The sequence below is a fragment of the Cryptomeria japonica genome, chromosome 3, assembly GCF_030272615.1.
Source record: "Cryptomeria japonica chromosome 3, Sugi_1.0, whole genome shotgun sequence".
Classification (NCBI taxonomy): domain Eukaryota; kingdom Viridiplantae; phylum Streptophyta; class Pinopsida; order Cupressales; family Cupressaceae; genus Cryptomeria; species Cryptomeria japonica.
The window spans coordinates 776,725,251-776,741,840 of NC_081407.1; the positions used below are offsets into that span (position 1 = coordinate 776,725,251).

General features: G+C 34.3%; 1 pseudogene; it reads left to right on the forward strand.

The window, feature by feature from the left end:
- Positions 1–5,744: 5,744 nt before the first annotated feature.
- Positions 5,745–16,590, forward strand: part of LOC131063308 (clathrin heavy chain 1-like) — a 28,006-nt pseudogene continuing 17,160 nt past the window's right edge.

Below are 16,590 nucleotides of genomic sequence, written 5' to 3' on the forward strand. Positions count from 1 at the left end.
TTGAGGATCTTGCACAGTCCACATAAAGTAAAGGTAAGGATTAAAAAAATATACAATGATTATGATGATTGCATATTGTCATGTTGTGTACTATGTAATTTTTAGTATATGTATCATGTATTTTTTAGCTAACATAAGATAATAGAATTACATATGCGGGAACCTGAACCCCTTTAACGAGGATCCTAGAAAGTCTCATGGATCGACATGTATAAGTCAATACACCCTATAGAAATAGTTTATTTTAAAAAAAATTATTGAGAAACAAACTTCCTCAATTATTCAAACCTCAACATTAGCAGCAAATCTAATATAGTTAGTTATCAACACTTGAGGCCCCAGTTGGACTTATTCATTTTTAATCTCAGCGTCAACTTCAAGGCCGACTTCTTCATCAACATTACCTTCATTTGCAAAATATCTCTCTCATTACCAACTAAATCTCTCATTTGATGGAGTGCAGGTACCACCAAATAGGTATTTGTCAGAAGTGTCTTCCTTGAGTGAGGGAAATGTAGGAATAGTCAACGAAAGTGAGACATGTAGTAGGTCTAAACTAGGGAGGTCAAGTAGAGGTCAAAAGATTAGAAGAAAATTCAATAAATGCATTGAATTTTTTCTTTCTCAAAGGGGGTCATGTTATTATGATGATGAGATCAAAGGTGATATCGAGGTTCCCTTAAGGTACAAACATCTATATAAACAATGGGTACCCAAGCAACTTCCATCAATAAACATCAATTTTTGTGTTAACGAGAGGATATATTGCATAGCATCTTCATCGTTACATGGTTTGCACCTATTTTCCATGGATGGCGTAAAGGTCTATTACAATAAATTTGTTGAATTGATGGAGTATGCCAGACCTTGTTACAATTACAAAAAATGGATGCAGATTGTTCAATATAAAAAAAGTATGCATAGGTATGTAGTGTCAGCAAATTATATACAATAGAAAGATAATTATCAAAGTAAAGGAGTGGCTGTATACATTGATGTAAGACCAAAAGAAACAGGGAATATTGCAGGTTTTATAAATAGTACGCGACCTAGGTCAACTAATAACCAACCCAATTGCATATTTGAGGCACGTGAGCGAAATTTTGTATTCCTATGTGCAATTAAATCAATAAGTGTGGGGGAATAGCTGCCAATTTATTACAATTTGAATTGTATAGATACAAAAAAAGTTACTAACATGGGGGTGGTATGTACTATATACCATTTAAACCAACCTCCAATTAATGACTCCAATATACCATCTTATTATTATGTTTTTTTTCTAAGTCTATTGGTTTTATTTCACTGACGTGTTTATATTTTTCTTTGTCACAGGATGACCTGGATCCATCACATAACACAAACAGGGATGTAGGTCCTGACACTTCTACCAAGAAGGTAAACCTCATTGTAACTATACAAATCAAATAGAAGAAAATTGTTACATTATTGTGTTATTTTCTTGAGTGTTTTGGAGTAATTTTGATAGTGTTAATAATATTCTTGTCATAGATGGATGTTCAGGGAAAGGGAAAGGAACCGCCCTTACATCAACACCTCAACATAGTTTTAAGCGATGAGGACCACACAATTTCCACAAACCCTATAGACATGATAAAAATGTCTATCACAAAAATTAATAAAGATATTGTTGCTTTGGTATGCACAAACCCTCAGACTGATGAGATAAAAGATAGGTTGGATAAATTGATTCAAGTAGCAGAAATTATGTGAGTAAGTAGTAATGAAAGCTTTAATTATAACAAAAGTTCAATAATGGTTTATATTTTATACTCTTTTATGTCACTAACTAAAATATGTACATGTTGTTTTTACATAATTTCATGTGTCATCATCAACCTAGTGGACATGATCAGGGTATTGCAGGTAGTGCAGGTGATGACTAGGTTCTATACATTAAAACTACTCCTTTGGACTTGTGAACTTGCTTTTTTAATACTAGTGTTATTTACACAGGCCTTTCACTGTCTATACTATTTCTCTCTCTTTATAATGAATAATAATAAGTTTTATGTGTATATATGATTGTAATAATAGTTTATTAATCTGTTAATAAATTATTTAGTTGCACAATTAGAAGTTCTCATTTGATCTAATCTGATCACTAGTGATGTCTATGGAAGCTATCGATTTCTTTCCTTTATATCTCTTTAACTTTTCTTTGAAAGACCAACGAGACAAAATGGAACTTGACAACCAATCCTCCACACTGATATTCTAACTACAACTTTACTTCAAATCATAAAAATATAATAAAGCACATTGGAGCAATCTAAAGAAAATAGATTGATCTTAAGGAGCTCATCAAATGATTGAACAAATAGATGTAATCAAAGATAAATAAAACATCTGATCTTCATATAAATAGAGAACTTGAGAGAATCAACTAATAAGGAGAACATGTTATCTTCATATAAATAGAGAATATGAGAGAATCAACTAATAATGTACTTCACCAGTGTAGCATTTCCAAAAAATAAAACTCAGAATGTTGCATTAAAAATGTCTTGAAAAATGATGATAACATGATCTCCTTTGTCTGAAATTTCTCCATATATATAAGAGAATTTTATTTAAAAGTGAAAGGACATACCCTTTCATTAAGACTCAAACTAACTAAAGCCTAATTACAAACAAACTAACTAACCTAATTGACAAATGACACATAAAACATATTAAATAAAGCTCTTAAAGAACCAGAGTTTGTTTCATTAGACACAAGGGCTAACTGCCCAAAATTTCACTGCACTTCTGAATATGCTCCAAATAATTCTCTGATTTGAAATTATCTGCATCAAAGATGACATCTCGAACAATGTTTTCCAAAGTGATAAACCGCTCCATCTATGTTGTGGTCTCCATTAAATCAATCCCATTGGTCCGAGAATCATTAAGGGAAACATCAAGAAGACTTTGACATTCAAAAATCCACATATCTTTATCCTTAATTTCCCCTCTTTGATCAACTAATGTAGAAATTCCATGTTTGACCGTGTCCTTGCATTCATCATATTCTGTTTGCAATTGGGCATCAAATTTGTCATGTTTTTCCAAGAGTGTGTTAATTTTATCAATCTCTTTTGCACCCGCTCCTTCTAAAGTTTTGTCATGTAACTTCACACCTAATCTATTCTTGATCCTATTGTGAGACACAACATTATCCATATTCTTTTGGAAAATAATCCAAAACTGCACTTCTTCTTTAAATTTGATTTGCACTTCTTATTTAAATCAGATCTCTTCTCCCTTTTATATCTCATTGTTGAGGGAGTCGCATCCTTTCCTTCCATGTATTTTGATGATTCATTAACTTAATTAAATTTAATTAATTCTTTAATATTCTAATTTAATATTCTTTTTTTTTAATTCTTTTGTATTTTAATTTAATATTATTAAATTATATTACAAAGACTAGTAAGATAGCGTGAAGTTTGACAACATGAGATAGCACATTGAAGTAATCTAAATAAGAAGATTCCATGGACTATCTTTTGTAAGGACTATACTAGTTTATCACTTACACTGCCCTCTTGTCACAAATTTCCATATCTTTGTCCTGCATCAAAACCTACCTTACTTATTCTCCTTCATACTATTGTATCATTAAGATTAGCACCAAAAACTTAATAAAGGTTCATATTTCTCAACTCTTAATAAAGGTTCATTTTTTTTACAATTCTTGCAGTTTTCATATATTTAATGTATTATTCTTCAGGTGCTACCAATGTTCCTATGGAATGGCCACCTTATTCGAGGTTATCCCCATCTACATTGCTGAGTGCAATGTAGGCAACAGACAACATGCAGACATCTTCTACTACTTGTCATGTTGACCCACACACTATTGGTAGACCCCTCTTTTGCTCTCTTTTTTGTTATGTGTTTATTTCCTGTGAAGTGTTCTTTCTTGGCGGCATTTCATAGTGGATTTATTTTCTACAGTAGGAGATGCACATGAGGATGCGCCAAAGGCAAATACTAGTGATAACATACCATCATTTACTGGATCTTCCCATATTGCTAGTACGGGAACATTGCAGGCCACATTTTTAAAATTATTATTGTATATACTGTAATTGTAATTTACTTACAAATCACTCATTTTGGACTAATGATCCCATGATTTTTTTGTAGGAAATGATATTTTTTATAAAAATCTTAATGACATTGCATTGCAGATGTTTGGGCCCACCATACATAAAAGGTAGAACATCATATGTGAACTAACCCTAATCCAATATTTTTATTTCACATCATTTCTAGAATAGTTTTCTTTTGATCCATTTCTTGAACTATATTGAAGGTAGCTTTAGTTCATTTCTAAATCTAATAGGTTTGTTTTTGCTTAAAAGGTGGAATGACCAAGAAAACAGGTTAAAAGATGAACTCACAAACTGTATGGTTGAGTTGTTCAGAAATGACACATTCAACAAAACCAAACTCCTTGAAAAAGTTGGAACATATCTAAAGTATTTGAGGGACCAATATAGGACACATTTAGAGAAGAACGTAAAGTATGAGCATCCCCCCATGATTCTAGAGAGGGAGTGGAAGGACTTTATTTTGGATGCAAATGAGAGAATTGAAAGGAAAAATGGAAATACACCACCAAACACCAGAAGAAGGTATGTGATACTATTAAGAATGTAATTATGTAATTATGTACTCATTATGCACGAATTGTAAGTATCAGTAAATGAAATATTGCATCAAAATATTTATAAATTGCAAACAATTTCTTTTTTATTAAACAATACAAGCAAAATTCACGATACTAAGAAAAAATGCAGGGCTCTGAATTCAATAGAGTGCCCACACAAGATGTCATGAGAATTTCCTACCAGAAAGGCTATATAGCCATGGCTGAACGGATACGAGAATTGACTGGGCAAACATGATATTATGGTGCATCCGTCACATAGGTAAATAAGCTATATGAAAATAATTTCCAATTGAATACTTTACCAATAATCTGTTTTATGTTAAGTTCCAACATAAAGTGAATTTATTTGTTTTAATTAAGAAAGCAATTATAACAATGTGCATGAAAATGGAATGCAGCCTGATAATCATGGACCACAACCTCCACATGAAGGTTTGGATGTGCATCCCAGTAGTGGAGGTGTTCATTTGCTGTTCAATTTTTTTTTTATGTAATTATTAATACAAATAAATATTTTAAATTGTAATTGGTGTAGAAATTAATGTAATCTTTTTTGTTAATATTTTAGAGCATGTAGTCGGCGGTGACCAAGTGGAGCATGATCCGGGTAGACAACATTAGGAAAGTGATGTTCCCCAATTAGGTAAAGAAGACCATTGTTATTCTTGTAAACAAATTTAATTGAAATTGGTGTATTAATTAATGTAACCTTTCATATTTTAACTCCAGAGGATCTTAATTGAATGGTCCAATAGAGCCAACATGAATAACAACACCACAAGTAAGTGGTTTGTTTTTTAAGTTTTTTTTTCATCATAATCTGGGAAGGTCCATCTGCAGTGTTATGTGTAACTATGAAGGTGAGAAATTGATATTTTTTGTGTTCTGACATTTATTTTTTGTTCCAGGTGGATGACTTGGAAGAGGTTAGTGATTACTATCAAAATAGGGGTCACTTTGATGAACTCATATCCGTGTTTGTGATGAGCAACAACACTAGAAGGAACTTACATATTTATATATTCAAGATGATGAATATGATAATGTTTCCACTACTATCATGAACCATTCTCTAGAGGCATGGGATCATATGCAATTAAAACATGATGTAGTTAAAGTGGCCAATGTTAAATTGTACTACAATGTTGTACACTTTTGTTTGCAAGAACACCCAGATCTTATTAATGACCTCTTGAATGTCCTTGCACTTAGGGTCGACCACACATGAGTGGTTGACATCATGCATAAGATATGGGTCTCAACTCTTTTATTTTGTTAGTGTTTTTAGGATTACAAAGATTTCTTTCACTTGGGTATTAAGTTTTTCTAGATGTTCTCTTTAGCAGCTATTTGGTTTGGAAAAATATCATGAGTATCTTTTATTCTATTGTATTTGTTGTCCATGCTAGACATCTCCATCCTATGAAGCCATACATAGTTGTAGTACAAAGAAACAATGTAGATGTTGTTAATGAGGCTTTGAATTAAATTTATGTAGAAGAGGAAGATTATGATGGGCTTCAAGAATCTATAGATATGCATGATAAATTTGATCAGATAGGGCTTGCTCAGAGGGTGAGAGGAAATTCTCTATTGGTTCTTTCATTTAAGTTAAAGTGCGATGTAATTTAGCATTTGAATAGTTTTCTAATGATCTTGAATTTAAATTAGGTTGAGAAACATGAACTTTGTGAATTTTGGTTAAAGGTTTTTCTATAGAAAATTTTCAAAAAACCAATGACCCTTCAAGGAGGCAAATGATTCTTGAATTCTATCTAGTTATATTTATTGCTTGCTGACAATTTATGAAATGCTTACTTATAAATATTTATGAATTTGTGCCTGTATAAATTAAAAGTATGATTCCTTGATGAAGGTTGCTTCTAAAAATACCTAATTTAATTATATTAGATCAACAACAGACCAGTGCCTTCATCCCTTACTGATCTCATACTATTTCAAATTAAAAGATCCTACGTATAACCATGGAGATAATTTTAATAACTTGTTTTCAAAAAAAGTCCATCACATCAAAAAGCATCTATATGGATTGTAACTAAAATATAAAATGCAGATAGTCTTATTGAATTTTAACTTTTCTCTGAAAGACCAATAAGACAATTTGAAACTTTCCAACCAACCTTTCAAACTGATGCTCAAAGTAGAAATTAGTCTCAATCACAATAGTATAAGATAGCACATTGACACAATCTAATAAAATGGATTTATCACATGGAACTAATCAATCAATTGAAAAACATATACCATCCAGAATGATGAACACTTGAAATTTATATTGAAAATAGATAATCAAACCAGTTGACTTCAATATGTATCATCCATCACCTTTGATATTTCCATAAATAAACTGCATAAGTGTTGTATAAAATTTTCTTCATAAGATCATAAAACTTGAGCTATCTCCCACACTTGTTCTAAAAGATCTTCCATTTATAGATGAGGATTTAGTTTGAAAGTGAAAGGGCACACCCTTTCATTAAAACTAAAACTAACAAAAACTAACTAAAAACCAACTTCCTAAAACTTGTCTTTACAATATGAACATATTATAAAAACATAGAAAAACATGACTTTGGGCTGCAACTTAGACATCAGGGCTGGTCTCCCAGCATATTTCCATACTTGTGGATATGCTCCAGGTACTTCTCTGACTTATATGTATCTGCATCATGGATGATATCCTTGATAATGACTTCCAACGTGACAAAGTTTTTCATCTGTTTCACAGTCTCTTTCAATTCAATTCCATCAATTTGGGCAATATCAAGGGCGACATCGAGAAGACTACGACATTTTGAGATCCATACATCTTTATCCTTTATCTCACTCTTCTAATCAATTAAATTTGGGAAACCATGTTGAACAATGTGTTTGCATTCATCATATTCAAATTGTAATTCTTCATCAAATTTATTGTGTTTAGCAAGCAACCTGTTTATTTTTTCAATTTCTTATGTTTTTGCTATGACCATTATTTTATCATGCAACCTTGTCCCAATCTATTTGAAATTTATTGTGTGAAACTGCATTGTCCATGTTCTTTTGAAATACTATCCAGAATTCTTTCAGAAAGCCTTGTAAAACCTCAAATATTTTAGTTAGTAATACACCAACAGTATCTGTCATCACACTTTGCATCTGTTTTAATATCCTTTTATTTTCTTGCTACAACTCCTCACATTTTTTATTCCATTAAGAGCTATCTGGAGTAAGAACCATTGGCACCTATTGCCCGCTTCTCCTTAGCATTTCTTCATATAACACCTTGTACTAGTTTCTCTCCCTCACTACTCTAACCATCTATGCTTTATTGAATTTTGAAATATCCACTCCGATATTAGTAGAAACAATTGGATCAATTTCACCAACTTTTAGTTTTATCATATGGCCAAATGCCTTGTCAACATCAATGACCTTTGGTCTCTTGTTGGGAGGGTACACAACCCATAACAACAAAGCATCCTCATCTCAATCAAATCTTGAACCAATAAATATATCATTTACACCTTGTCTATCAAATTTGAATTCCTTATTTTCTAAATGCAATAAACTGTCAAAGATAAAAGAAGCACTGAACTTCCATCCGGGAAACAAAATCACCCTAGCCTTTGTAATCAGTTGCCTCCCCTTTTGAGGGGTCATTGTGGTTATCTCTGCATCAATTTCCTCTTTTAATTTCTTTAACAACTCAACCTCATTATTAGGCATTATGTTGGGAATAGAGTCCCTCAATTTCTTCCATTTAAAATTGTACAAGAATGATTTAAATTCTTTGGAATCAATAAAAACATCATCAACAAAAAAAGTAGAAAACTCCTCTAACTGAGAGTTAGCATGAACTTCTAATGCTGTCTTTATTTGGCCCTTCATGTCTAGCTCTTCTTCCTTCTGTGACACTTGCCATCTAGAGACAACTACATTCTCATCAGATTCACTTTTTGCCTCCTCCTCAGTTTCAATTTCCTAGAGTCTCCATCTCTTTTCTGCCAATTCATTATTCAGTCGATCAATTACCTCTTTTGCCTCTGCATCCTCCATGATCCTAAAGATATCTTTAGGCTCAATGCTAACATGGAGATAACCTCCCAAATTCTACCTCTTTTCACAACCTTTGGTTGACACTATGGTGAAATAACCAAAACTCAATGTCCCCGATAGGAAGGCTTCTTATGCACATCAGAAAAATGTTTAGCATTGGAAACACTAAATTGCCTCACAATCTCTACATAAGCTATTCTGTCTGGTACTAGTTTTGGTAGCATCTAGGGGCTCCCCTCAAATCCATATACTCTAAAACATGTAAAATCCTTATGTACAAACTAGTCCCCCCAGTTATGATCAATAATGTGTATTTCATCATAATCTCTAGGTCTTAGGAACCTCTTGATCTTGTTAGAGATAGAACCTTCACATGAAATCCCATACATTTGATACAATGGCATCCCAATAAATTCTTCAAACTTAATATAGTTGGACCTTATATATTGAGAATCCCAAAGAGATGTCCACAATTGGATGGGTTACTCCTCACCTTCCTTGTTCTTGGTATTTAATTTTAGGCCGTCGGGCTAAAAACCCTTTACATATCCATAAAATAATACTAGATGCATCAATAGAGAATAAAATGTTAAATTGGGATGAGTATCATTCCTAAGGTTTAAAAAACCTTCATGCAACCTCTCCACTAGATATGTTGCATAGTCAAAAGGCCTAGGTTCATACATTTGTATATCAGAGGCTAACATCAACAACCCAGTGCTTGCCAGATCAGGAACCTCCACCCCTCCTAGTTGCCCACACAACATATATGTGTACTGCAAGTAGTGTCTGAACAAATCAATGTTGAATGGTGGCTCATCTTCCTCTATTAATTTTCCTGCCTGCCTCTTGTGAATGGAAAATTTCTAGTCGGTATATGTAGTGTCCATTCTAAGGTATTCTTCCTCTAACTCCCCAAAGAACAAGGGCTTATTAGGACTGGGTTCTAAATTGAAAACCTCATTTATGGTACCCACAAAAAATCAAATAAATGCTTCCCTATTTGGGATTTGAATTCAGCTCAACATCGAATTATAATTCCTCACCAAAACCTCTAAAAATCTTATGTTTACAAAAACATTGGGGACTGTTAGCTTACCTAAATTTGTCATCCAAGGATTGAAAAATGACATCTCTTTGCTCCTTAAATAGTGGAACATAAATAGTTCATGTCCCCTTACCTTGGTCCAGACATCTCTGACCTCTTTGTACTTGTCTTCTAATTTGTCTCTCCCCAACAGGTGTTGCTTTGACCTTCTGGATTTTGGGTTGGGTGACTGCATTTGGTCTATAATGTCTTGGTTTAACCTCCTGACTAGAGGCACCTCTTCAATTTTTCCTTTCTCTGCCTTAGAGTCAGGGCTCTTGGTCACCCTCTTCTTTTCAGTTGAACTCAAAGCTTCCATTTTTGCAATTACAATCCTTTGCTCTATTTTTCAAAGGCGCAATGTGTTATGAATTCTAATATGACAACGACTCATCATCATATGTCTCCCCAATGAATATTTCCCTTTTGGAAATCTTTGAACAACCCTTTATCTGCTTTGACATCTTACTTTCTCTTATCAGGATACCCTAAGCTAGTGACTCCTTTTCCTCCCCATCGGTATATCTCAAACTGATATTCTCATCGGGCGTTGGGTGAGCTCATTTTGCATTATCATGATAGGCATTATTTCCTTGATGGACTTCACCATCAGCATAGCTCTTCCTGATGCATCCAGCTTCATCACCATGAGTCTTCCCAATATTGTCTTCGCTCTGCTCAATTAGTTTGCTCCTTCATTGAGTATTGGGGTAATCCAAAATGAAACATATCGATAAGAAAAGTCTTCATGATATAGTATGTTCCATCGGTATATGTTTCACTGATGATTTCTTTAGGCATCGGGGTGGCCCAAAGTAACATATACCGATCGCTTTGGTTATACTGATGGACTTTTCTTTTTGCCACTCTTATTGGTATAAGTATTATCGATAGCCTCACTGGCTATCAGCAAGACAATTCTCCACTACTATTGCTAGTGTTTACTATGCTGATGGGTCATATCGGTATAGTTTTTGCCGATGCATCAGTTATCCTTAACTTTTCTCCTTGATCGATATAACTTCTACCGATGAGTACAACTCTAGCTTGCTACGCTCTCTCATCGGTATATGGTATCCTGATGCAAAATTGGGCTTAAGTACCCTCATCAGTATAACTTATATCGATAATGTGAAATTTCAATTTTTTCAACTCCTTCTTTAAGATATAAAAATTGATAATGGATTCAATACAATATGAACAAAAACTCTGTTCTGCATGGGAGCTTTACCCTTTCTAATAATTAATTGTACACTTTGATCAATCCCAAGAACCTATTTCCCAGCCTCCTCACCTCAAAAGGAAACCAAGAGTGCTTCATCTTGTCTCAATGCCACCCTTAATAGGCCCACCTAATGGTTCAATCTCTAGAGAGAAGTCACAAATGGATGGAGATTGTCACTACAAGATTGCACCTACACATAAAACCTAGCAGTAACTATTCTTATGGAAAAAGTGCTCAATATCTAAAAGAAAATTATAGAAAAATAACATTTGTAAGAGCATAATTAATTTGAAAAATTATGTGTTGACATGTTGCATTGTCTAAAAAGGATAATCTTTACAAGGATGAAATGGAAAGTAGTTCTCAATCGAGTGATCGTGAACTTGCAGAGGTATTGCTGGTGTATTTTGTGGAACAGGTATAGAATTGATAAATCATATAGCTGGTTGTTCTCTCTCACAGGCTAAAGTATATTTTGGATTGGGGCATTGAAATGGGGCTTAATTTTGCATTTGGAACTCCAGGGAAAGAAAGAATGCTTTGCTTCATGCTTGTTCATATGTTATGACTTGATCAGACCAAATGTGGCTTTGGAACTTGCCTGGATGAATAATATGATTGACTTTATGTTTCCATACCTACTTCAGGTTCTTGATATACTCTATGATTCTGTGAATATTTTAAGTTTCTCTTTAATAAACATTTTAAATCTTCTGTAGAATTAAATAGCTAATATTCAAAAAAAATCTTTTTCAAAGTGTTCCCAAAATTTTGCACATGCCAAATTTGGTGCCCTAATGAAGCCTTGCATTCATTTTGAAAAGGTCCAAATCATGAGCAAGAAATTAGAAATAAACCTTTTTCTCTAACTTGTTTGCTTCATGCACAAATAGAGGAGAAGCAATGCAGCATGTGGGTTAAAATGGGCTCCCAAAGAGGTTGAGCTCAGCATGGTGATTTAAGAATGCCAAAATCTCCTCACCACCTGATCAGGTAGCGAAAAAGAAGGAATCATAGGTTTTCAAGCATCAAGCTCAGAGATTTTCATGACAAACGCTCAGGTGCAGGACACATATAACGATAGGGGCCATGAAAAGTAGTTATCCCACATTGGTAGTGGGAAGGAATCCTTCAACATTTAAATGTAAAGTTGCACACATATCAAGCATCAAAATCTTGAAAGATTTTGGTAAGAGGTAACTAGTGACTTGGTGGACCCCATATGCATGCATCTCAAGGCATCCTAATTTTGTGACCAGCTAGCGGGAAGAGACTAAACAGCGAACAAGTTGAAGAAAGATCAACGGTGATGCGAGAGATCTAACAGTTGTCGCTATGTCGTGATGAAAAGATGATCCCTAGATATAATTGTGACTTGATGAATGATGATGTGGTGGAATAGAGATTATAAGACCAAGGATAGGTGGTAGATAGGTGGTGGTCCAGTGGCTGGTGATATGGCACAGATGGGCGACATCGAGCAAACCTTGGCTGCGATGAGTCCTAAAAAGGTTCCACTGACATCGAGAAGACCTTGGCCATGATGAGTCCCAAAAAGGTTTCATCGAAAGCTTAGTTCCATCGACATCAATCAAACCTTGGTTGCAATGAGTACCAAAAAGGTTTCCCCGAAGGTTCAGTTTCATCAACATAACAATATCGATGAAACTACAAGTTCCCTGAGACTGGTAAATGACTCACCGAGGGATTACTTTGGCCAAAAGAAGGATGTCTGACAAAGCAAGATGCATGGTAGGCTCGGCAGATAGGTGGTTCCTAGACAGATCTCATGAGGCAATTAGAGGGTGACTCATCTTGACATGTCACAAAAGAGAGAAAATCAACTGAGGTTAAAGGTCGAGCAAGTTGATGAAAGATCAACGGTAGTCTGAAAGATCTAAAGGCTATCGCTATACCACTATACAAAGAAGCTCGCTAGTTACCTCTGTGACATGGCGACAAAGCAAGTGTGGAAAGGACAAAGGAGAGGTGAGTAGCTAAGGTGCTAAAGATCGACCAATTTGAGGACAGATCGATGGTCATCGCTATACCGCATGATGAATATGCTCAATGATTATCCCTTGTGACATAGCAAATGTTGACATGGCATTTAAGGTGCCACTCAATTGGACCCGCAAATAGTTAGAGGCTGACAGGTGCAAAAGACTACAGATGAGAGGATGTATATATTTTTAAAGTCAACTTTGAACTTGAACTTTTAACCAGTTCAAAGTGTTGGTATTTTGGTATGGTTTTGTCATTGATGTCAACACCTACTAAAACTCTAGCACTTTGGAGATTCAACAACATTCACCGAAAAGCTAGTGACTTATGCATAGTCACTCGTATATGGTACACCGACAGGATATAATGACCACCGACACTTGGAATGGCATGGAAAACACTTGGTAATGTCAAAGACATTTTTGGGAGATCTTGTCTTGGAGAATTGTTTATTGGTATATTCGTATTTGCATATTTGTTGTTACCCGCAAATAGGTCCAGGTTATGCACTGATAGGTTTATCTTTTCCAGATCAGCACAACATGCTATGGAGATGATTTATTATTGTTGTAAATGCATCAAGCCGACATGTTGAATCAGTTATTGCATCGAATATTTTTTTTGTTTGTAAAATGATTTTATTGTAATATATCTTGTAGAGCCGACCTACAAAAATTGGTCTTAGGGTATGGTATAAATGTAAGACCTTATTTGTAAGATCGAATGTGAAATGCGAAAAAGAATTATGTGAAGGTATATGCAAGAATAAGTAGAGCTATACATGCAGACATCATTCGAAGGTGAAGCTAGGTTTTTGTGAAAGCATATCAGAACTACACCGGTATTGGATCTAGCATATGAAGATGCTATTTTGAGCAGTAAATTCTTATTGGACTTAACTATCCAATTGTAGTCAGTGTGACTCCCATTTTGTGTTTGAGCAATGAGCTCTAGGCACTTGGCCTTTCTGCATGTGCAGACCCCATTTGTATACACTTACTATCTGCAGTAGTATCATCTGATTGTGGGTAAGGTTTCCCACCATGGGTTTTCCCCTTACAGGGTTTCCACGTACAAATATTGGTGTTATGTGTTGTGGATGACTTTGTCTTTTTGTTTCACGCATTAATCTTTACCGGTATTGCAATTATCTGATAAAACTATCCACCAGTATAACAAATTGTGTCACCGGTATTAAGCAGAAAGTTGCTTAAGTTGTTTCTAGTTTAAATTCATGTGACAACTGATTCACCTCCCCCTCTTAGTTGTCTCTGGGACCTAACAATCGGTATGAAAGCTTAGTCCTCTTTTTGCAGAAGTTTAATAGCTTGAGGAGATCCAAATGTCTACTAACTATTTCAGGAAGGATAGTCCTAAACTTGATGGAACCAACTATGGCATATGGAAGATCAGAATGAAGACACATCTAAATTGCATTGGAAAGGACATCTGGGAAGTTATAAATAATGGTTTTACTACACCCACTTCCATTCAGCCTAATCCACCTAACTTGACTAAAGATGAGGAAAATGATTGCAAAGCAAGAGAAGCACTTTTGAGTGCATTAACAGATTAGCAAATCATGGGATTATTAGACAGATCAACTGCTAAAGCTATTTGGGATCAATTGGAAACACTAAATGAAAGAGATTCCATAGTCAAAATTGCAAAACTTGAAAGCTTCCAGGTCAGGTATGAAAATCTGAAAATGGAAGAAGATGAAAGGATTTTTGCTTTTATGGAAAGAGTTAATGAAATTATTTTGGGTATTAAATGTTTTGAAGGAACCTTAAGTGAAGATGAAATTGTTTCAAAAGTTTTAAGAGGATTTCCACTAGCATATAAAATGAAGGTTACTACTATAAATGAGTTAAGAACACTACCTAATACATCAGTAACTAGGGATACATTGATTGGAAAACTTTGAGCCTTTGAAATTGAGGAATTTGGTCCTGTTGCTACTATAAAGATAGGTTTATCCTTTAAAGCATCAACATCGTCAGCATCAACATTTGACATATCTGATTGGAAAGCCTTTTATGCAAGAGAACTTGAGGAAAGCCGGAAAGAAAATAAAGAACTTGAAGCACTATTTGCAAGGAAAATGCCTAAAGGTCCAGTTGGAAGTAAGTATGAAGGTAAAGCATCCTTTAAATGTTTTAACTATAATAAGATTGGTCATATGGCTTCAAGATGCCCTAATAGACATACTAGACAAAGAGAAGAAGCTAGAAGGACATACAAGCCTAACCCTGAATATCAGAGATATAGATTTAAGAAGAATAAAGACAAATCTTATTATCTTGTTGATGAAAGTGTGATTGATGATTGTGATGAGGATTCGACAGACAATGGATGGGTTTTTGTTGCTATAATAGAAGATCACTCGGCACCTATAGTCCAACTGGTAGAGTAGGCCTTGGCAGTTAAAATTGAAGTAAAGGATGAGTGGATCGTTGATTTAGGATGCTCACATCATATGACAGGAGATAAAGGTAAATTCTTGAACTTTCAAGAATATAATGGAGTCTTAGTGAGATTTGGAGATGACAAAGCTTGTTTGATCAAAGGTAAGGGTATAGTATCTCTTGATGGTAAGTATAATACTGACAATGTTTACTATATTGAAGGTTTAAAGCATAATCTTTTGAGTGTTGGTCAATTAGTTGAGAAAGGATTTCAGTTACAATTCAAAAATGATAAATGCAAAATCATGGATAGAACTGGTTTAGAAATTGCAACCGATAATCAGACTAGAAGTAATATCTTTCATTTGAATAACAGTGAAAAGACATGCTTGATTGCACGTATTGATGAAACTTGGCTATGGCATAAGAGACTCTATCATGTAAACTTTGATTGCATAGTAAAAATCAGTACTACTGAGGCAGTTAGAGATTTACCTAAAATTGTCAAACCTCACAATACAGTATGTAAGGAATGTCAATTTTGAAAACAAGTTAGAGCTAATTTCAAAAGTATTCGAGAAAAATCCAATAATGCTCTTGATTTAATATACATTGATTTATGTGGTCCATCTAGAACTAAAAGCTTACAAGGTGATAGATATTTCATGTTCATCATTGATGACTATTCTAGAATGTGTTGGGTTACTTTTCTCAGAGAAAAATTAGAAGCACTTGGAAAGTTTAAACTGTTCAAAGCAATGGTTGAAAATGAAACCAGTAAGAAAATCAAATGTTTAAGATCAGATCAAGGAGGAGAATTTACATCTAAGGAATTTAATGCATTATGTGAAGTGAATGGAATCATAAGATAGCTATCAGCACCTCAGACACCACAGCAGAATGGAGTTGTTGAAAGGAAAAATAGAACTATCTTGGATGCAGTTAGAAGTATGTTATCAGAAGAAAATCTACCACATGTATATTGGAGAGAAGGAGTAAGTACAATGGTCTATACATTCAACAAATTTCATATCAAAGGTGAAACCGGTAAGAACCCTCATGAACTATGCTTTGGTATTACTCCTACTCTTAAATATTTTAGAATATTTGGAAGTAAATGTTA